Source organism: Microcaecilia unicolor, chromosome 13, assembly GCF_901765095.1.
Source record: "Microcaecilia unicolor chromosome 13, aMicUni1.1, whole genome shotgun sequence".
NCBI lineage: Eukaryota > Metazoa > Chordata > Amphibia > Gymnophiona > Siphonopidae > Microcaecilia > Microcaecilia unicolor.
The window spans coordinates 48,390,915-48,415,075 of record NC_044043.1 but is presented as its reverse complement, the minus strand read 5'-3'; the positions used below and the strand labels follow the sequence as shown (position 1 = coordinate 48,415,075).

Sequence of the window (24,161 nt, the reverse complement as noted above, 5' to 3'; positions counted from 1 at the left end):
CGAATTAATCATGTCGAAATTCTTATTTCATAACTCGCTTCAAACGTGTTTTTGTTGTTTGTTTTTGTACTTTTGGGGATGAAGGGGTTGTTCTGTTTTTATGTTTTCGTTTTTTTTTTTTAGATTGTATTGTTATATCCAATTTAAATTGATCAGGTCCTCTCTGATCATGGTGGCTGCAACCTGTAACATGCCACCTTGGCTGAATTTCTTCATAAAGGTTGTTAATAAATCCCAATTTAAAAAAAACACAACAACATGAAAGGCACATGTACACTCAAGGATCAGAGAAGAAAAGAAGGAACTTTTTCATATTTTAATGATTAGAATAGGGTCTAGTGCCATCTTATCCCCTATGTCTCCACTGGTGCCAGTCCCGAAACCTGTTAGCTATCCCCCCCACCCCCCCCCCCTCGAGCCTCATGCTCATTTGAAATTCACAAGTTGTGCGGCCTTCTTTTTCCTTCCCCCCTTCCCTCTGGAACATCCTCTGTGTGCTCTTTGAAAGGAGTCCTATAAAAGATTCAAGACAGATCTTAAAATCCAATTCTTTACCCTGGCCCCCAGTCCAAGAGTCCAAAGGACAAGATCCAGCTTCTATTTTCCTTTGACCTACCCTCTTTTTAATAGAGTTCCTTTTGATTTTCTGATTTCTTTGAATTGTATTCTGAACTACTTTGTCGTGCCCTCCCAAAAGAAGATATAGCAAATTTTCTAAACTTAAACAGATATACAGAGTACACACATGCATTCATATATGTGTGTATGCGATCTATCTGTAGATATAGATGTATATCGTGCACTTTGGAAGAGTCTTGTATCTCGAAATTATATTATATATAAAAGCAGACCTGGGAAATTCAGAGATACATTTCTGCACATGCTTTCTCTCTCTCTCTGGAGCTCTTTCCCACACTGACATTTCCCATTCTGCATCTGTCTGGAAAATAGGCCTCAAGCAGTCCCTTGGTTGCTTTAAGACCTACGGTATAGACTCGCAAACATTCCTGCGCCAGAGGGAAACTGAAGAAAAACAGTCTTCATAAATGAGAGCAAACTATCCATACATAGAATTCATTCTGCTTAAAAACAAATATGCTATTTTAAAGGAACCCCTCTGACAAAAGCATCACATTAACTACTAATGAAGGCCTGATAAGACCTATGGGTCCCTGGTTTCTTAGAAAAGCAGACTGAAAAGGCCTTTCATCAATTAGGATTCATGTCTTTCTGGGAAACAGATGTACAGTTGGGACAAGTACACGGGATCTCTAAGGGAGAGGTAGGGAGAGTAGATGGCATGGATGGGCAGACTGGATAGGCCATATGGTCTTTATCTGCCTTCATTTTTCTGTGTTTCTGACAAAGGCCAAGGCACACCAAAGATCAGATTAACTTAGAAATACTTCCATAGGCCTAACATCAGACCCTGCTATATAAGACTGATGACACAGGAATTGCCTTTAAACTACACACATTTTTAAATAAATATCACTTCTAATATTCCAGTGCTATTCTCATAATCCTAGGCCTTATTAAGACACATTTATTCTCTGAGGCCTTCAGTTGAACTGCTCCCCCCCCCCCCCCCAGGCTTCTTTCCTTTTGTATCTCTGCCCCCCCTTGATTTTACTGTTTGTAAACTGTGTAGTAGCCATGTTTGGACCCCATGTGGTATACCAAGAACTTGGAAATAAATAAATAAATCATATATAAGCTCCTGGTGGCAGGAACCTGTATCCTTCCATAAGTCTGTTTATTTGTACCCTTGTATCCTCTAATTTGTATGTTGTTTTATAATCTTCCTTCTCTTGAACACTGTACATTTATTTGTACAACAGTAATGATTAAAATGTTACTGTGTCTCTGTAATAACTGAACGCGAAATAAAATATCAAAATTAACATAACTAATATTCAGATTGTAACATTATAAATCATTTTTGCCATACAGAGGAAAGGCCAAAGCAGCTAGCTTGGAGAAGAGATGGCTGAGGGGAGATATGATAGAGGTCTATGATATAATGAGTTGAATGGAATGGATGGATGTCAATCACTTGTTTACTCTTTCCAAAAATACTAGGACTAGGGGGCATGCAATGAAGCTGCACAGTAGTAAATTCAAAACAAAATTTGATAAAACATTTCTTCACACAACGTGTAATTAAACTCTGGAATTCATTGTCAGAGAATATGGTAAAAGCAATTAGCTTAGCGGGGGTTAAAATAGGTTTCTATAAAAGTCCATAAGCCATTATTAAAATGGACTTGGGGAAAATCCACTGCTTATTTCAGGGATCATTTCTGCTGGTTTGTGTATTGTATTTCTAGGATAAGCAGCATAAAATCTATTTCACTGTTTTGGTATTTTGCCAGGTACTTGTAACCTGGATTGGCCACTGTTGGATACAGGATACTGGGATTGATGGACCTTCAGTCTGTCCCAGTATGGCAATGCTTATGTTCTTATGTTTAAAGAATGTTTGACTATCAGGAAACTACCCAGGATATCTTTATAAAGTATTCTTCATTGGATTTCTGAAGCGTTGGTGGTGGTGGTGGTGGTGGTGGTGGTGGTGGGGGGGGGGTAAGTTTTAAACAGCACACATTTTTGCAAAGGCAGTAACACAAAGCTAAGATATCTCTTTTCTATAATGACACAAACTCTCTAAATGAAAATGTTTCAGTTCTATACAATGCCTGTTGAAATCAAAGTGATAAGGATGCACTACCACCCCCACCTCACATAAAAGATACTGGAGTAACCCACAATCTCATTGATAAGAAACCATACCATCATAAGACCCAAACAACAAGGTATTTCGAGTAGGTGGACCTATCATTAAAGCCCCGCAATCAAACTCAAGTATTCCTGCTTAGTTTAGCCTGCATTAAAAAAAAGAGGCAGATTGAAATTATGTCAGTTTATTATTTTTCTACCTATAGGCCAATGCTAAGCATAAACCCTATTAACACACAACCATTTTATTTGTAATGTCTCATATAGAGATACATCCCAGTTGTGGCATATTTTAAGGAATGCAAAAAGTTTAAGTTTATCTACTTATGGTAAAAATTCATATGAGTAAACTCTGCATTCATTCACTTGTCCATTGCAATTTCTTTAAACCTAACCTATCATTGCAGCAGCAATAAACTTCTTGTTTTCCTGCAACAACTCAATTAAAAACTCTTCGTAAAGGCAGTTAATAAACCCCATCAACCAAATAAATAAATATAATAGAAATGCATAGCATTAAAAAAATGTTGAAATTATTACAGGTCGTTTTACTTAAATATTCCATTTTGTAACCCAGCTCTATTGAGAACATTCCGAAAATATCGGCAAAAATAAAATTATTCTTCAACTAAGACGAAGTTTTCCTTTCTTTCCGAGAGAAAAGTGCAATCAAAAAAAGGTTATTAAATCTCCACTCATTGAGAACCCTCAAAAGACTGAAGATAATGTAAACCACTTGCTCAAAGGCCCCTGATCTAACCTTACTAAATCTTAAACTGCTTCAAATGGAGTTTAAAAGCGACAGGCCAAATGTGTGGTGCACAAAATCCTGCAGACTGGTTGGAAGACAGTTTTAGAGCATTAGAGGTGGGGGGGGGGGGGGGGGGAGAGGTACAGGAGGTCAGCAAAAGTTGCAGCACTTAACCTGCAAAATAGAAGATAAGTCGGAAGGTTGAAATTCAAATACTATTATTACCAATATTAAGCAAGCTTGCGCGCGCGCGCACACACATACGTGCATTATCCATGAAATTATTATATTGGATTGGAGGAAACTAATAATCTTATTTAGTTTGAAGTTCTTGCTTTTAATTTTCGTGATCACAGACGACATCAACATTAATAAGAGCATTTACGAGTGCCTTTTCTCCCCTTCACCCTTCAGGACCTTTTAGAAGGCAGAATTATGTTATGTAATTTTGTTGGGAAGGTGGAGAGAGACATCTAAGCAAGATATGGTATATTTTTTTCTGCCTTTATTTAAATTGTCGTTTGCAAGCTCTTTGCGATTGTACTATATTCGGAGTAGTTTGCTGCTAGAGACAAAATCAAACGGCATCGTACTTGGGGGGGGGGGGGGGGTGGGGAACAATTTTCTACAGCTGTCACGTATGTATCCATAGCAGATATTTAGTAATACACAGGAATGGACACTTGAAGAAAATTCAAGAGACAATATTTCAAGCTCACGCTCTAAATACGAGTCTCACACTTGGTCTCAGCTCATTTGGGCTACAAGTCCTCCAGCAACTGTAGTGAGTAAACAGCCACGAGATAAAAGCTTGGGACGAAAGCAAAGTTATTAGGAAGGGTCCCAGGCAGTCACTTACACTGATTGCAGAAGTTCGCTGCTTTGTAAACCTCCTGTTAAAAGCATTCAAAGTATGGACGCAGCATTTCTGGAAAGCCGGGTCCCAGCCTCTGAGTTCCAGATTTCTTGCTTGCTTAGATTTAGGCTCCGGTTCGTGGACCGTACGGGTTATGGAGAAGGAGAGGGGTGGGAGATCCGAAGTAAAGACTCAGAAGCAGCTCAGGTCACTCGCAGAGTCACTGACTATTTCCAGAGAAACCATTCTAGATCCCACCAAATCTTTGCCTTGATCTTGTCTCCAAATGCTCCATAGAGATAAAGTTTTTGGCCTTCCCCCCACCCCCATTCCTTCCTCTCCTCTGCTGACGTTGCTGCCGTCAATCAGACCCAGCTTAGCTGAGCTGCTGCCAGATTCCATCCGAAGGGACTCCTTAAAAAACACAACGAACGCCCCAAATTATTAGCCCCCATCTACCCCACGTAAATACCTTAGCTCACCACAGCAAGGGATGAATCCTGCCCCTCCCCTGCCCTCCTCCCCCCACCCCCACTTTCTTGCAACTTTTTCTCCAGTATAAGAATCGGACTCGTTTTAGGACCCTCATTTTCAAGAGCTTTAACCCATTCTTTGCCCATCAGAAAAATCCGAGATGGTAAAACACACAATAATCATATGTAGTAGGAAAGAAGGTTCTTTTTTTAAAACTAAAGATAGATAAACGCCTTCATTTATCCTTTTTATAAAGGGGAGGGGGGGAGAGGAGTATCTGATTTACAAGCACAGCACTTACTCCTTAAAGAAGATGTAACAAGTTACATTGTGCATTTTTTTGGTTCTTCTGCTGTATATTTCGGTTTGACAAATGGCAAACCTTTTATTCTTTTCCAAGAAAGTTTGCAATTCAGGCAAAAATAAATCTGAAAAAAAAATTTGTACTGAACCACTGACATCAGAAATAGTGAAAAGTAGGGGCAAAAGACCCTGCCGTCACTCAGATGACCAGAAGCTAAACACATAGGCAGCAGGATGGGGTCATCCAATATTTTGCCCAACACAGCATCAGCAAATAGAGAACTTGGGGGTGAGGCCACAGATTGGTTTGCTTGGCCCCTCCAGCCCATTCTGCTGCCCCTGGATAAATAACTTCAGTTCTATCGCTTATTACTATTAAGCAACATGTGACTGCTTACAATAGTTTTATTTATCTTAATATTATAAATTTCAGAATCAACAAATGTAGCCCAGCAATGCAATATCATCTCTACATCCATCAACACATAATATCACAGTTCAGTAAGCCCCAAATATGCAAGGCCACATTATACCCATTTCAATGAACTCTGTATATATTGTAAATTGTTTTTGAAAAAAAAATGTTTATTTCAATATATTAGTGATACATTTTCAAACTGCAGATGTGTTTCAAGTAAGACCTAGTGATGTCTAGTCAGGATGGTAGGGTTGACCTATGGGCATTTTATCTTGCAACAACAATTGGAAGGAACGACTTGTAAGTAGAAAATACATTTTAAATAGTGAAGAAAGTGTCTTTTAGCACAAACATGGCACTAAAAATTCACATCAGGACTCCTATGGTGACTGTACTTCTTAATGCTGAGTGTGTTATATTGAAACATATAATTACGGTGCAAATTGTAAATCAAGGTGATGTTTAACTAAGCCACCTTCAAATCTGCAGTTATGGCAGCTTAAGGCAGGATTTCATACTTTACCTGCAAATCTAGAAGCCCTTTAAAGCTTAGTGCATGCAATGGACATGACCATGCACTAAGTGCCAATGGCCCATCAGTATAAAAGAGCACATGCAGCATTTACAGACCCTTTTACTAAACCACGGTAAAAAGTGGCCTGCGCTAGTTTTGGTGCATGAAATTAGCATGTACTGGGCCACATTTTACAGTGGTGGGGAAAAAAGGCCTTTTTAAAAATGGCCAAAAACAACCACAGAAGTGTAGAAACTGGATCCACTACGAGGGGAAGCACAGAAACAGAGGAAGTAGCGTGATCAACAGGATGCTTCCAAAAAAACCAAGGAGGCGAAGAATAAGTAGTAAAAATATCCTTTAATAGTAGAAAATAAGACTCGACATGGCACTGTGTTTCGGCAAGAAACGCCTGCCTCAGGAGTCTGTATACAGTCAATGCCAGTGGGTGGAGCTAAACCAAATCAAGACCTTAGAGAGACTAATGATTAGTAGATATATGCAGGATACGAAAGCACAAGCAAAACTGAAAGGAGAATCGTGTCCACAGTGATATTTTTTGTACTACTTATTCTTCGTGGGCTTTTTGGAAGCGTCCTGTTGATTATGCTACTCCTCTGTTTCTGTTTTTTAAAAAAATGGGGCAGCAAATGGCCATGTGCTAATATTAAAATTAGTGCACGGCTACTTAGGGCCTCTTTTATTAAGCCACGCTAGCTGTTCCCATACGGCAGCATTGCCGCATTGGAAGTCGCCAGCGTGGCTTGATAAAAGAGGCCCTTACTGCCACCTATTTAGGAGGGGGTAAGGGCTCATGCACTGACACTGCAGTAACTGGGCAGCTCGCAGCAATGTGGCCGCACTGCCGATTGCTGCCAGGAGCGCAGCCCTGCATTAGAAACTAGAAAATGATTTTCTACTATGGGAAACTGCATATGCCAACTTTTGAACTACCGAGCCTGGCTGTAGGACTGATTTGGCATGGTAGCCCTATCGTGCCTTTAGTGGGCAATGAAGCCCCATTCAATTCCTATGGGCTTTGTCACAGTTGCCGCAGCGGAATCACTATTGCGGCTTTTTAAAAGGAGCCCAGTGTGCGCTAATGTCCATAAGATTGAGTAAAAGGACCTCTTAACGTGGCAAACATTGAGGGATGTTGCCAGCATTAATATGTACGTTTTTATAGAAACAGCTTAGGAGATATATATATATGGCGCTGAACTCAGCGCTGACCAAGCATATTCTATAATCGGCACCTAGATTTAGGCACCGATTGTAGAATATGCTTAGTTGATATTTCATTTATGCCAATGAAAACCTAGTGTAAATCTCAGCATGTAGATTTAGGCGCACAAGGCCATATTCTGTAACTATGCGCCTAAATTTCGGAACGCCCATGAAACGCTCATTTCCCCGCCCCTAACCATGCCCCCTTTTGCCTCTACATATTAGAAGTTTGGTGCACATCGTTACAGAATACGCTTAGCAACTTGTGCGCCTAAATTTTAATCAGCGCCAATTAGTGCTCATTATTGCTTCTTAAGTGCTGTTAAGCCAATTAAGTTATGTGCAGTGTTATAGAATCTGTGCCAATTTCGGCACCTAAATCTAAGCACATTATATAGAATCCGAGGGGGGGGGGGTTAGGGTATAAGCAGGTTAAAAGTGGTTTAAATAAATAAATAAATAAAATAAATTTGTCCTTACAGCTGCCATATTAAGGTACTGTGCTTGGTGTTAGCCCTTAGGGCTGCCTAATTAGGGGCCAGTAAGGGGCCCTTTTACTATGCTAAAGTAAAACATAAGAGTAGGGCACCCTAACACGGGACTTTCCAGTGTGCTAAGCCCATTTTTACTGCAGCAGTAAAGCAGGGCTTTTTTAATTTGTAGTTTTGCAGGTCCTGTGCTAATTTTTCAATTAAATAATGCACAAGCACCTACTGCTTCCTATTGAGGAGGTATTAAGGGCTCTCACTTTTAAGTCCATTATACAGTTAGCACAAGCTAATGTGATTGAGCAAGCTGGATAACCCTTCCATGCCTATTCTTCACCCATGCCACACTCCCTCCCAAAAATGAATACAAGAAAAATAAATAATGAGCAATTAGCACACACCTGCGGTTAGAGGGCGAACAAAAATGGAGTTTTTGGTTTTGACCAAAACTGAATCTGTGGCCAAAATGTTTGGCTAGAACTGAAGATGAAACTGAAACCATAGCTCTGCCCTCCTGCTGCTGCCACAAGTCCACCCCCCTGGTCCAGCCTCTGCTCAACGGAAAATCCACCCTCTCAGGCCGCCCACCCCCCACCTGTTAGCCCTCCCTGGTGTTCTAGTGGCCTCTTTGGAGCAGGAGCAATCCCGTTGCTCTTGTTCCTGTCCACTGTGTAGTCAAAATGGCAGTCATGACTTCCCCTGGCAGCTGCCATTTTGAGACTGGAAATGGGCATGATCAGGAACAACTGGGAAATGCTCCTGCCTATGCCAGTTCCAATCCCAAAATAGTGGCTGCAGCCTTGCGAGGCTTCTCCAGGAAGTCATGGCCGCCAGTTTGACTATGCAGCAGGCAGGAGCAGGAGCAACTCAGGATTGCTGCTGCTCAGAAGTTGCCACTAGGCCACCTGGTATTTTAGATGGTAGGCCCAGGGAGGGTTTGAGGGGTGAGGGAGGGCGGCATAGGAGGACAGGTTCAGGGGAAGGTGGGGAGGGGAGGCTGGCCCATGCACAGATTGGTCATGGAAACAGGATGGGGACTGCATTTTGGGCCAAAACCTGTATCCAGATTTTGGGCAGGTGTTGGTGCCTAATCTGAAACTGAAATTTGGTCAGCTTGTACCCGTGGTAAGCCTTTTTTGGCATGCTAAGCCCATGTTAAGGCTTAATGCACCTTACTAAAAAGGCCCCTTAGTATGCTGACTACAAAAGTACTGATTAGCACAAGTTATTTGTAGCACTCTAATCACAAAACATCTTCCAGGCCCATTCTCCTCCTAGGATTGGCCCCTTAACCCAAGAAACACTTAATGCAGGTTTACTGTACCATTACTACAAAAATACTACAAAGCCAATCCACATAGTTGTGTGCTAGCACTGTAGTTACGGGGCAGTAAAAATGGCGTTAGTGCATGAGAAAGATCAGTGTAATGGTGTGCTAACGCCATTTTTACTGCAGCTATAATGTTACCCCTATTGCATGGCCATTTTTAAAAATTACCACAGGAGCACTCACTATCATCTTTTTAGAAGGCAGTAAAGACTCCCATGTTAACCATGTACTAACCAGTCAATGCATGATAATGCAGATGCACTAATGAGTTAGTGCAGGAACATCCACTCAGGGCCGTTGAGAGGGGGGGCAGAGGGGACAAAATTCCCCAGGCCTGGGCCTCCAAGGGGGGCCTGGCGCTGCAGTCCCCGGTCTCATCTGCCCTTGGCTCCATCGACAGCCCCTCTCCGTCCGCCACCGGGCCCCCTGCATTCAAATCGGCAGCGCCTCACCTCAGTGTGAAAGTGCAGCGGCAGATCGCCTCCCTTCAGGCTTTCCCTCCCTGTGTCCCGCTCTCATCTGCTGCCCGTCTCATCTTCCGCCAGGGTCGCTTTACTCATACTACCCCTCTCCTCAAGACCCTTCACTGGCTCCCTATCCGTTTTCGCATCCTGTTCAAACTTCTTCTACTAACCTATAAATGTATTCACTCTGCTGCTCCCCAGTATCTCTCCACACTCGTCCTTCCCTACACCCCTTCCCGTGCACTCTGCTCCATGGATAAATCCTTCTTATCTGTTCCCTTCTCCACTACTGCCAACTCCAGACTTCGCGCCTTCTGTCTCGCTGCACCCTACACCTGGAATAAACTTCCTGAGCCCCTACGTCTTGCCCCATCCTTGGCCACCTTTAAATCTAGACTGAAAGCCCACCTCTTTAACATTGCTTTTGACTCGTAACCACTTGTAACCACTCGCCTCCACCTACCCTCCTCTCTTCCTTCCCGTTCACATTAATTGATTTGATTTGCTTACTTTATTTATTTTTTGTCTATTAGATTGTAAGCTCTTTGAGCAGGGACTGTCTTTCTTCTATGTTTGTGCAGCGCTGCATATGCCTTGTAGCGCTATAGAAATGCTAAATAGTAGTAGTAGTAGCTCTCATCTGATGTAACTTCCTGTTTCCTCAAGGGCGGGACACAGGGAGGGAAAGCCTGAAGGGAGGCAATCTGCCGTTGCGTTTTCACACGGAGGTGAGGTGCTGCCGATTAGAATGCAGGGGGCCCAGTGGCAGACGGAGGGGGGCTGTTGATGGGGCTGGCGGGGGTGGGCGGGTGGAGACCAGGGACTGCGGTGCCGCCGGCCTGAGTAGCGATTGGGGGGATGGCTGTGGCGGCGGTGGGGCCCCGGGGGTGGCCTTGCCCTGGGCCCGGCTCAGTCTCTCAGCAGCCCTGCATCCACTATCTGCCCCTGGCATGCCCAGTCAAAAAATATACCACATGAATGACACGCACACTCGCCAAAACTAAGGTGGAACATTTTAGTACATCCGCATTAGGCTAATTTTGCTGTATTAATCACCCATAAATGCTTAACAAAGCTTAGTAAAAACAACTGCACTGTGCATACACCAGGCCTTAATGACTAGATTCATTAAATGCCGCCCAAATTTGAGTGCCAAAAAATCCACCCTGGAGTGCTATTCTATGAACGGTGCTTCGAGTTGCACTTAGCACTGGGATCTGCATCCAACTTTGGGCACGAGGATTTATAACCGTAATGGCAATTGCCTTTACGATACCTTGTAAGCCACATTGAGCCTGCAAATAGGTGGGAAAATGTGGGGTATAAATGTAACAAATAAAATAAAAAATAAAATAAAATAAATACCAACTGAAACCTGGTATAAATCCTGGCATGCAAGTTATGCATGTGGATCTCCCAAATATTAGAATACTAAATGCATCTTTAGTGAATGCCCCTGACACACCCATGCCCACCATGGCCACACCCCTTTTCAGTTGCATGCAGATCTTTACAGAATAGTGCTTAGCAACATGCATGCGCACAATGGCGTACCAACGACAGGGAGGTGAGGGTAGGGCGCACTAGGTGCAGGCAGCAAGGGAATACGCTGAGCAGTCATGCGGTTGTCGGCTCTGCTGGTCTTCTGCCCCAAAACAGGAAGTTCACATCAGAGGGGGGCAGGGGACCGGCTGGGCAGTTCACCTCCTTGCTTGGAGGAGGGAAGGCGGGGGGAGACATGCCTGAAGGAGTGGGTGCTCCACCCCAGAGGGTATAATGTGCATGGAGGAGGGGGTGCTCTGCCCCAGGTGGCAACCAAGGTAGCTATACCACTGCTTGCGCAAATTCTAATGGGAGCTAATTAACTGCAATAATTGGTTCTTGGTGCCCAATTTTTACTAGTTAACAGCTTAGAAGAAGGAAGACTGCAGAAGTGGAAGACTGAGGTCCACTATGTATAAGAATACAAACAAAGGAATAGTGTGTCCAGCAGGGCACTTCCAAAAAACATAAAGGAAGACAGAGCCACAGTAAAAGAACTTTATTCTTATAATGCTTGACACAGCACCATGTTTCAGCCAATTGCCTGCCTCAGGGGCCTACAATAAACAAACACAATAATTTAAAACAATGATTAACAGCGTGCACAACTTGGGCACACCCCCAAATTTGGTATGCAATTTTGGGTGCCATATATAGAATCCGGTGGTAAATGCTTAACACAGTTTATTTAGTAAAGACACCTATATAATGGGCATTTTGGCATTTACTGCCAGCTGATTTCTACCACCAGCTAAAAACACTACCGTGTCTTAGTAAAAGATTCCCGAAGTTCTTCGAGGCCTAAGCTATTCTTTAACCTCTATGACTAAAATCACATGATTGCCCTGTTAGCCGACTGGATACCTAGAAATAATTTTTTTAAAAGTTGTGTTAGCTTTTGTTTTAATATCTAAGTGACTAGTTTTCCAGAATTAAATTGGTTCATTTAAAAGGCATCAACATAGCATAGGGGCTGACTCACATTTCTTTTTCTATGGCAAAATCTTACTACTACTACTACTACTACTTAACATTTCTAGAGCGCTACTAGGGTTACGCAGCGCTGTACAAATTAAGGCCCTGCTCAGAAAAGCTTACAATCTAAAGGACGAAATGTCAAGTTGGGGTAGTTTAGATTTCCTGAGAAAAGGTGTAGTGATTAGGTGCCGAAGGCAACATTGAAGAGGTGGGCTTTGAGCAATGATTTGAAGATGGGTAGGGAGGGGGCCCGGCGTATCTTCAGAATCTTCAGAAAATAAGGTTCTTTGTGCTTGTATAGAGGGCCACCGAAAGGGGGGACAGGGGCAGTCCCACCCACCCTCCATTGTCAACCGTCTGCCACCGGGCCGGGCCCCCTGCATTGAAATCACAGCGCCTCTCACCTCCGTGTGAAAGCGCAGCAGGGCAGCAGATCACCTCCCTTCGGGCCTCCTTCCCTCCCTGTGTCCTGCCCTCATCTGATGTAACTTCCGCGAGGGCGGGACACAGGGAGGGAAGGAGACCTGAAGGGAGGTGATCTGCTGCCCTGCTGCCTGCAGCGCTTTCACACGGAGGTGAGAGGTACTGTGATTTCAATGCAGGGGGCCCGCCCGGTGGCAGACGGAGGGGGAGAGCGGCGACCTCAGGGGGGTGGGGCTCCAGGGGCAGCCTTGCCCCGGCCCGGCCCAGTCTCTCGGTGGCCCTGCTTGTATACAAAGACATCATTTTAACCAATGGTCCATTTTATTCTGTTTCTATCAAAAGGATCAGTACAGCCTAACAGTTCACTAACCAAAGAACCCTGGAGCATCTGTGGGATTCAAAGGCCTTCAGTCAGTGAAAAGATTTCTCATAGACCCATATTCAAAAAAACAGGTTTCAAACACACCGATTTCAGTTCAACCAGTTCAGTCTTTCTTGGGCAATATCGGAATTATTCAGGTTGTATCACTCAGAAAAAAAAAACCCCAGCAAAACGATTTTGCAAGGAAGTAATTCTCTTTAGAAAAAGGCAGATATAGAAAACTGAACAAAAACATCCATTTATTAAGTTGGTCCATACAGATATGGTTAGGGGACTGTGTGTTTAAAATAAGCCTATCTTTAAACTTGAGGAGGGTCAATTTCTGGGGTTTGGAAAATATTGTATGGAAATCAAGGCGCGATGGACGTTGAAATACTACAACTGCTACACAAACACCAGGCAAATTCTGTAGGAATGAGGGAAACAAATATTTTAAAAAAAACCCCAAAAACAGCTTTGTGTGAATTTCTGCCAAAAGACGGTAAATAGATCCTAATACACAAACGTGAGATGCTCTCCTAGAGGCCACATTTCCATTTTGTACATCTTTCTCCAGGTTAGAAGATGACTGAGCCTCCCTTTACTCATCGTTCTATGGAAATTTTCAATCGGGGGAGACGGGAAATCAAACACTAGTTTAAAAATGAACCATTTTCCAATAAGAGACTAATTTGTAAAGACATCACTCACTGCAGACAACAAGGCACTGTTTGTTCTTGTTTATATACTGTAATCTACTATTACACAAAATTCCAACTATTTCTCCTATTCCTCTATACGAAATCATACTTCTGGCCATCCTTCATGCCCTTCTGCGAGAAAACCGGGGGCTACAGGAGGAGTCCGCAATGATACAGGAGGGAGGTGATATATAGAGTGCCAACCCCAATTGATTCTATATAGGATTAAGGGGGCAAAAACGGAATGACTCACTATTCTACAGAATGAATGTGCCTGTATTTATTCACTGTATGGGTGTTTTAATAAACCCCTTAGCAAACCTGAGCAGCTAGGTCTGGAGTTATGCTTAACATGGGTTCACATTGTTGAAACAGGCAGGCAGATTGGCCTAGACCAAAAATAGTAAACGTGTGGGAGCAGCCCCCCCCCCCTAACAAAAAAAGAAAATAAGGGAAATAAAACAAGAATATTTATTTTTAAATGTGGGATCGCAAAGGTTAATTCTTAAATTTCAATTTAACACTCACAATGATACTTTATTTTCTGTCCCACTATCTTTACACCAAAGTACACCATGTAAATAAGCATCTATCCAGAGAATAATACATACGTATTTGGAAAAGTATTACGCATTTCTAGTTCCCGAGTTCCTTCCACAATTTATATTAAACTAAACCTTGAGAAGCACAGGCCCAGAGACCTAAGGAATGATGTCCAATCACTACCTTAATGAACATACCCCTTCCTCTTAATAGCTTAGAGGCACCGGAATAATTTTGTTTCTGAATTTTGATCCACTTACAGACTGCGCTGAACTACCTTCCTCGCCCTTTTCCATTCACTGGCGAGACCCACCTTGGTGTCTCTTTCTACCCCTTTGGACAACTATTTTTTTTTTAAATAGCAAAACATTGATGTTATTTCCAATCGGAATTAAACATTTAAAAAAAAAAAACAGTAAATGAATAAAAGTGCGACAGAAACGCGACGTGATTGACTGGCTGACCAAAATAATTCTGAAACATTAAGCCGTAAGTTTCATTCACAAATAGATATTGTATGTGAGCTCTGCCACAGACCGATATGATGATCATATGTAGCTGTGCATCTGTTCCACGTGTGATCATGCTCCAGAACCTGAACTGTAGAAGGATTCTTCAAAATATTACTTCTATGAATTGAAATGCCGCATTGTAACCTCTTTTATCTATACAAAGAGAAAGTGGGGAGAGACACACAAGCCCTATTGCGAGAAATGACCGTCATCCAAAAGCTTTGCTTTAATATATGCGTTTATGGACCTTCTAGCTAAAGGCGTTTTCGTCTCCTCCTTCCCCCTCCCCTTAACCTTTATGAGAGCTGGCCTCGATTTCTGTTGCCACCGCAGAAGGTATTATATTAAATTGTATCAGAAGATAAAACTTCCAAGAGTAACACAAAACCTATTTCTCGGACCTTATAAACATAATAATCATTATTTGCACGTTCGCCCTATGTCCGACACCAGATTAATGAAGCAACACCAAGGAAACGTTTCAACAATTTTCAATAATCTGAAAGTTTAAGACAGTAATAACAAAGGATCAAAAAATCCTGATGCTTCTCTTATATGTCTAAGCAAATCCAGCAGGGCTCCAGCGTTATCAAATATACATTTTTTTTCTGGAAACTGAAGCTGATATACTACATACACTTTACTGTGGAATCTCTGTTAAAGCTGTTTCAATCTAACTTTTTAGGAAAAAAAAATTTTCTTTGGTGTAACTGAAACGTGCAAAAGAATAAATCTATTTTGTGAGAAATATGGAGACAAATCTATCCAGCTGCTAAATCTTTCCACTACCGTTTGAAAGAAAAAAATGCTCATTTTATTGGTTCTGAATATTCTTTACATACATTAAAAGAAAAAAAAAATCAAACTGATTCGTAGAAGACAAAAGGTTTCTCTTATTGTCATTACCCTTTGTGGTCATCAATTTAACCTTTTACAAATTAATAAAAGGTAAAACCCATTTTCGAAAACGTTTTGAAAACTTACTTAGATGAAAAGATGCCAATATGTGTTACAGCGGCTACGGATTGATTCATTTCTTAATAATAAACCTCTTATTCCATATTTTACAGTCGGGTTATAAATGTATCTTCCTAGATAGGCTTTCATTAACACAATGATATGTTATATTCCAGGGCTATAAAATTGTCTAATCCAAGTGTGTATAGAAATGAATCAGTCTGTAGCCATTTCTGTTGCAAGTTTGGTACCTTTTTTTTTTATCTAGGTAGGTTTTCCAAATTTCTCCTCAAAATAGACAGCTAAAAGGCAAAACACACTTTAGTTCACTGTTAGGAAGTGAAACAGTACAAACAATACAGGGTGTTTGGTTTTTTTTAGATTAAAGATACATATTTTTTGTGGTATTTATTCCTCCAGCGGACTGTTTGAAACAATTGAAAATATAGGACAGATCTTACCAGAAGTAGCTGTATGCTTGGTCCAGTCTTTTCTTATCTCCTGTCTTAACTTTAATTTTGAGTGGGAGACTCTATTCTCGAAGACAATCCTATAAAACTACTGATTCTTTATGGGGCTAGATTTTATCGGGTTTTCTTTGAAAGTGAATTTTAAAGCAAACGCACTCCCACCGTCACGTGGTGCAGAAATTGGGAACAGGAGCAGAATAAAAGTAAACTGAGGTCAACCTCTTAATGAACCGTTTTCCCAATCCCCCAAAACTGAGATTAGGGTGAATAAGAGGAAAACCTCATTCTCAGATCTAGTAAGATCCCTCAAAACACAACAGAAATAAGTTATTTTATGGTTTATTGCAGTGTGTGTGTGTGTGTGTGTGTGTGTGTGTGTGTGTGTGTGTGTGTGTGTGTGTGTGTGTGTGTGTGTGTATGTATATATATAGCAATAAACTGTAAAATCAATTCTGCAAAATAAATTGCATATTAGGAAAATAAATGTGTATACGTTTGTCTCTATAACAAAGCGTGGAACAGAGACAGGGAAATCTCTAGAATAGAATGGGAATGCCAAGAATCGATTACCATTAGAGTATGAGGTAGACAGAGACAGGCAGGCTGGATGGGCTTTATCTGCCGACATGGTCTAGGTTTCTAAGTTAAAACTTTTTGCAAATATTTGATACTATGCTGCTCATCGAAATGTTTTCAGTATATGAGAAAGCAAATTACAGATATTTAGCTTAAATATCTTTGCTCATCTGTGATTGTTATTTTTTACACATTTGATATACTACTAATAATAATTTATAAAGCTATTTTAACTTTTCTCTGTCCCTAGTGGGCTCACAATAAGATATTTTTTGAACCTGGGGCAATGGAAGATTAAGTGACTTGTCCAGGGTCACAAGGAGCTGCACTGGGAATTGCACATGGGCCTCCAGGATCTCAGCTCACTGTATTAACCATTAAGCTACTCCTCCGAGGGGATGGGATTTGATATACCACCTTTCTGTGGTTACAGTCAAAACGATTTGCATATTTTTGCACCTGGAGCAATGAAGGGTTAAGTAATGAGAGTCACAAGGAGCCTGCACTAACAATTGAACCCACTTCCCCTGGTTATCAGGGCACTGTACTTAAAAAAAAAAACTATAAATTTTAAGTGGGTTTTTTTTTTAAATTTAACACACAAGCAATATGAAAGCAAGAGGAAAAAAAGATCTTGCATGTAACCTACTAAAGTTTTCAATATTTTACTTTCAATCATTTCTCCGTAAGACGTCCATTCAATCTCCATGTCTAGTAAATGCTGTTTTGGGGAGACTTTGCACATGATTTAGGCAAAGATGAAACCTTTTAAAATACCCACCGCAGGTTTTGCTCAGTTTTTATGTTTATAGTGTTTGGTATGAAAACAGGTCCTTAAAAAGGACAAATATGGTGACCATTAGTCGCTGACTGTGTGATTTGATTAGGTTGGGATGGAAGATATTTTTAGCTTTTTTTTTTTTCCAGATTTTGAGCTAGGTTCAAGTTTGAACTCTAGGTGTCTCTAAATAAGGACTTGCTTCCATTCCAAACACCTATAAACATAAAACTGAGCAAAAATGATTAAAATCTCCATCTGAGAACAGCTAATAAAATCCTACCGTCTCCAGATCCTCTTATAACCTGCCCAGATGTAGAAACCGTAGAGTCTCCTTTTAGGGGGTAATCTTGACTCATGGTCACTATTTTTGTCCTTTAAGGATCTGCTTTCGTTCCTAACACTATAAACAAAAAATGAGCAAAAACTACGATGGTTATTTAAATATATTTCCAAAAGAGTGAGCAATTATTATGCTTTTTGAAGAAATTCAGTCATGAAGACATCTAGAGCATGTATTAGGAATGTCTGTTTATCTTGATGAAAACTTGATGTACAGTAGCTCTATAGAAATGATAAGTAGTGGTAGTAGTAACATATTTCATACCTAAAATGGATTGTAAATACCGCAAAATCACAACCATGGATTTCAGTACTGGTGGTGGTGGAGGGGGGCGGGGGACAGATCTAAGAGGAAAGAATCTGGCCCGGCACAATGAGCCGAGTCTTAAAAAAAACCCCAAAACATGGTTGGATCAAAAGCTGCAAGGACACCATAGTTTTAGACAACTGCTATTGGAAGGGCAGACTAGAAATGCTTTGAAATAAATTCATCTTTTCCGCTGTTTTGCTCTGCTCAATTACCAAACGTTCGTTTTTACGTTTGCTCCATCTTCAGATTCCACACATCCTAGAGGGCATGATCCCAGCAACTTTCCCTTAAAGTTTTGCTCAAATTCTGGTGGACCCTGAATCTGCATCTCCAGGCAGCTCAAAGGAACCTGATTTTGTGAAAGGGTTTTTGTTTTAGAAGCAAGGAATTAAAATATCTACATACAGAGAGCCATGGAGCTTTAGATTATAAAGAAAGATCTATCGGCTGGTTCTCTACTAACACTTTTACTATGTTTCTCCTGGCAAAATACTGGAGAAGGAGAAGGAGAAATGTCATTAAAAATGCAGGTAAAGGTGGACAAGACCGATAAGAGTGAAATATTTGCATAGGTGTCTATCATGTTTCATGTTAACTTGCACAGGAACAGAAAGAGCATAAAGGGCTGAGGGGCAACAAAATAAATTTGATATTGCTTTAGGAAACCCGTCCAAACCCATCAATTAATAAAATCTAATACCGTCATATAAAACACACTTAGACCAGTCAATATAGACTTGTATGAAATATATTTGTTGTATGAAATATATTTGTGAAAGGCTGATCTTAGGTGTTAAAAAAAGATGTGAGAACATACATTCTCAGAAAGTTAAAACAATCAAGAATGATACATACACACACACAAAAGATGAAAATAAGTGTTAGCGACTTAGCAAAACTTTTCCTATCATGTATGTCGGATCTTCTTACCTCACAAATTGAGTTATGGCATACAGGAAGGCTTTTCTTCCACTTTGGAACCATAGGGAACATTCTCTATACTCTAAATCTTAACAAATATATATATATTTGCTATTCTGTGACATGCTTAAGTGAAAACGTTTATATCTTTATTCTTGCTTTTTAAAATATATGTTAAAAAACTTTTGCTTTTTATTATTTAACTGAGGTTTCTGTGTAAAGCAAAAAATAAATTTGTAGCGATCATATTTACCAAATATATTGCATTAATATTTTATTATAAGGAAATATGTACTTGTGGGAGGAGATAAATAATTGTTCTGCATTAATTAACATAATTCATTTTTAGAAGTGAATTGTCAATGCTTTGACTGTTCCTGTTGTAGGGGGAAATATGTCATAAATCTTTGGTAACAATGACTCTGAAATGCTACAAGCTGAGCACCTGAGTAAAATCTGCAACTGCCCTTGATTCAAAGAAGCTGCCCTAGAAATAAAACTACTCTCCGTTTTCAAACGTTCTTATTCCAAAGACTCAAGTTATGTACACGTTTTTTTTATTACAATCCCTCTCCCCCTAAATAAATAATCAGCTGCATGAAAGTCTAGGGAATGCAATTAACTTGAGGTAGATTTGCTTTAACCCTCAAATGATTTCTTCGGGGATCCCCTCCCTCCACACAGTTTTCCGTTTAGGCGTTCTTTTCCTTAAATATGTTTTCAAAGCATAGAAATTGGAGAATAAAATAGAGAATTGTATAGGCTGAAGCAAAGATGTAAACCTTATTCCCAAATTTCTTCGACTGCCATTACATTTAGGCATTAAGATAAAAATAAACCCATTTCAGAGGTCTCCACACTCCATAGTCAGACGCTAAAAAAAAAAAAAAATTAAACACAGGAAAAAGTATGTCAGACAGTAAAAACATGCAGGACATGTAAACATAGAAAGTGGGCCTCTACTAATTCTGACAAGTCTTACCACTTTGAACTTTTCCCTGCGGATTCTATTTAAGGATTTTTTTTTGTGGGGGGGGGGGGGAGATGAGAGCTGACTTTTTTTCACCAGTGCCCAGGCCAAAAATATTTAGTCAAATCAATATGTTTTCTAACACTGGACGATGAGACTTGTGGCAGACTTTATCTGGTGACTGAGACGGGAATGTTTACAGAACTGGAGAGAGCATTCATTCTTCATAAACACTGAATAGTTGGCTAAGAAAAGATTGTGTTACTCCAGCTTTATGATAGGAAAGAGACCCTCAGCACACTGTCACACAATGTATGTGAAGATTTCATTTGACCATCACATCCCACCACCAATTTTGATTTCTTCCGACTATTTTCTCGTAAATGTCTCGTTTTGCTCCTTCTGTTCTGACCTGAAGAAGCGGGTGTTGGACTAAGGTCTCGACTAGCTTTCGGAAGCCAATATCAACTCACGTATATATTTATTTAACCGTTATTTTTATACATTCGACCCACTACTAGAGTGAACCATATAAGAGAAAAACGTGCTCCAAGGCAGACGTGAAGCCAGTTGCATTCATTGTAGTGTCCGAAAAATAAGGGCGTAGCCAAAATAAAGATATCTTTCGTATAGAGACTCATGTTTATTGATCGACTTACAATTTTAGAGTTTACCACAAGTAACAGGTTTGCTTAGATCAGATAGTGGTAAACCATTTGACTTGCATGAACATGTCCAAAACGCTGGGAGCTGTTCGTTTAAATGTAATCTTCATACGAGTGGCAGCAAAATATCAAGATTAGTAACATGCAGTGACAAATAAGCAACTCCATCTCATGCAAACTTGACGTGGTTACTGCTGTGGCTAATAAAATAATTTGTGCTCATCCCATGCAGACGTATATTTGTAATTAATTACAATTTCATAGGAATCTACAGTAACTACAGTCTAATAAAAATTATTCTGTTACCGCGCGCACATTACAGAACGCAAAGATTAAACTAACATGAATGGAAACGTGCGTTCTTCTTTTAGCCAACGTACACGCTTTCTTCAAACTTTTTTTTTAAGTAACAAAATGAGTAAAAACCATTAAAGCAATGCAAGTTCCATTTGCAAAGTTTGAAAAGTTGGAAGTGTCGGCAGAAGATCTGTGTGTTTTTAAAAGACTGTAGCATCTGCTTGGGAAAACTCAGCAACACTCACACTGTCATCACTCATTAAATAGAGAGACAGAGAGCATGCAATGAAAATACACACAGAAAAAAAAAGACAGAGAAAGGGAGAGTCATGCACCCCATAGCTCCAACCTTTCTCCCCTTTATCTATCATGCATGGATCCCCATTTTACACAGAAGGTCCAAATGGGAATTGAGACCTTTCAGTCCCATTTTAGAAAAGGATCTGCATTTTCTGACATAACTGCAAGGAAGCACCTGTATTTTTACCAGCACGTGCAATGGGAACAGCCATTTCACAAATGTACACATTGAAAACTGAAATTACATGGACCCAGCAGCTTCCACAGGGAGTTGTCAGCATTTACATGTAGCAGTGGTGATTTCACAACTGCCACCTGTAACTTGCACTACTTCTACCTGTAGCTGTCTCATTTTACAAACAGTGCAAATGTTGCCAATTAAGCAATGAGGCAATTCAAACTTTGTTTCATTTTGGAGGAGGAAATGCACTATGCAGTTTGAAGGAGAATCATTTGTTTACTCTTTCCAAAAATACAAGGACTAGGGGGCATGTGATGAAGCTACAAAGTAGTAAATTTAACATGAATCGGAGAAAGTTTTTCTTCACTCAATGTGCAATTAAACTCTGAAATTCATTGCCAGAGAATGTGGTAAAGGTGGTTAGCATTATTAAATTGACTTGGGGAAAATCCACTGCTTATTTCTGGGATAAACAGCATAAAATGTATTGAACTTTTTCAGGATCTTGCCAGGTATTTGTGACCTGGTTTGGTCACTGTTGGAAACAGGATGCTGGGCTTGATGGACCTTTGGTCTGTCCCAGTGTGGCCATACTTATGTACTTATGAGAATGACTCCCTTAATCCCTCTTGCAAAGCTCTGAACAAAGCAAACACTTTTTAAAAACCTATCCATGCCTCTGAACTAGTTTAAAACTTGAGATGGAATTTTTTTCTCATACACATGCATTCCCTTGGTACCTTAAAATGGGGAATTTAGTGCAGATGTTAGTGTAGCCCAAATTTCTGAGTGGTGTAGATCTCCATCTGTAAACAGCAGCTGTCTGAAATCAGTGTTTACATGTGTATGCAAAATACATGCAAATACTGCTATTTACAAATGAATAGGTTTCTAAAATAATGGCCTTAGGGAACCACCTACACTCTCAGAGACCTTACAAATCACTCATGGCTGGGGCAGATAATATTTATTTTATTTATTTATTTGATACATTTGTACCCCACATTTTCCCACCTCTTTGCAGGTTCAATGTGGCCGTCCGGTGTATACAAATACAAAGGTGAAGTTGTGATTGGGTAAGGTTCATGTGGTAGGACCACATAGAGGAAACGTTCGACAGGGGGGTTCGGTGATGGCCATTACGAACTTTAGCGTTGTTGTGTCGCTGAGATCAGGCAGTTATGTTTTGATCTGCGGGGTATGCCTTTTAAACAGGTGGGTCTTAAGTGTCTTTCTGTGTCTTTGGAACGCTATACCCAGACCAATCCGATTAATAAACGACTTCTTGCCCTTTAGAAAAATGCTGAAAGCTCATCTCTTTAAGCAAACCTACCCAAATGCCCCAACCTAATCTCACCAACTTCCACCCCCAATTCTGTTCTGACTTAAATACCAACCTCCCATCTTTCTCTTTCCATCTCTCCTTAATTTTACCCTCCTTACCCTTTCTCCCAAATTACACTATCCTATCCTGTCTACCCTCTTTTATCCTAGTCATATATTATCTAGCTCAACTTATCATACACTACTAAGCCCAACTTTACATTGTTTTACTACTGTTTTATTAAAATTCTATTAACTTTGTATTTCAAATTACTATGTTAGCCACATTGAGCCTGCACTATGTGGGAAAGCGCGGGGTACAAATGTAATAATAATAATGGTTTTCAAATCTTTTGGTAGTGCGTTCCATAGTTTTGTGCTGATGTAGGAAAAACTGGATGCGTAAGTTGATTTGTATTTGAGTCCTTTGCAGCTTGGGTAGTGTAGATTTAGGTACATTCGTGTAGATACGGATGAGTTTCTGGCTGGAAGGTCGATTAGGTCTGTCATGTATTCCGGTGCTTCACTGTATATGATTTTGTGGACCATAGTACAGATTTTGAAGGCAATGCGCTCTTTGATTGGGAGTCAATGTAGGTTTTCGCAAAGGGCTTAAGCGCTATCAAATCGTGTACTACTCATTTTGGCCTCTCCATTAAAGTCTATATAACTCAGTACTATTTTCATATAATCTTTACTAATGGACACAGTTACTTTGCTCTACATAAAGATGATTAAATCAGGATTTTGATTCAGAAAATAGTGTTACAATATTATCAATTCAGTAAATATCGAATTAACTCTTCTGCTACGGCTTTCTGACACATCTGCTTTGTCTCATTCTTTCTTCCTTATATGAAAATAAAAGCCAATTAAAAAACAAAACAAAAAAAAAACAGTAGATCTTTTTTCTTCTTGTTCAGTTTGAACCAGTGCTGGGATTCAGCCCCACCATCCCACTGGTCTTTGCAGCAATACGGGAATTCAGTATCATGGGTTTTGAATTTAGATACCAGAACTTAGGGGCAATTTTACCAAGCCATGGTAGGGCTACCATGGGCTTGGCATGAGGCGATTTGGCCCAATCACCAGGCTACTACAGGAGCCCAGCGGTAATGCCAACTCCTGCTGCGTGGCATTTCCAGCTTCAAAAAAATTTAAATTTTTTGAACTAGGGGCTTACCCGGCAGTGTGGTGCTGCCCTGTTACCACCAGGTTAGCGTGGGAGGCTTTACCACCTCCTAAATAGGAAGCAGTAAGGGCTCCCCCCCCCCCTTGGAAATGGCCGCACAGCAAGCGTTACACTTACCACACCACCATTTCCATTTTTTAAAAGTCCTTTTACCGACGGCAATAAAAGGAGTCCTTGGCAGGCGGCAAACCTGAGCACCAGCTCCACCGCAGGGGTCCTTTTCGCCTTTGGTAAGAGGACCCCTAAGACTCCATC

At 40.6% G+C, this 24,161-nt stretch overlaps 1 protein-coding gene across 2 annotated transcripts in view; it reads right to left on the bottom strand.

The window, feature by feature from the left end:
• Positions 1-16,109, bottom strand: part of TBX4 (T-box transcription factor 4) — an 89,577-nt gene extending 73,468 nt beyond the window's left edge. Inside the window, exon 1 of one of the 2 annotated variants that reach the window (XM_030186198.1) lies at positions 16,043-16,109. The gene's annotated coding sequence lies outside the window, so the exon portion shown is untranslated. Of the gene's footprint in view, positions 1-4,349; positions 4,804-16,042 lie in introns of those variants that run through there. The other variant, XM_030186197.1, reaches the window with a different exon arrangement.
• Positions 16,110-24,161: the final 8,052 nt, after the last annotated feature.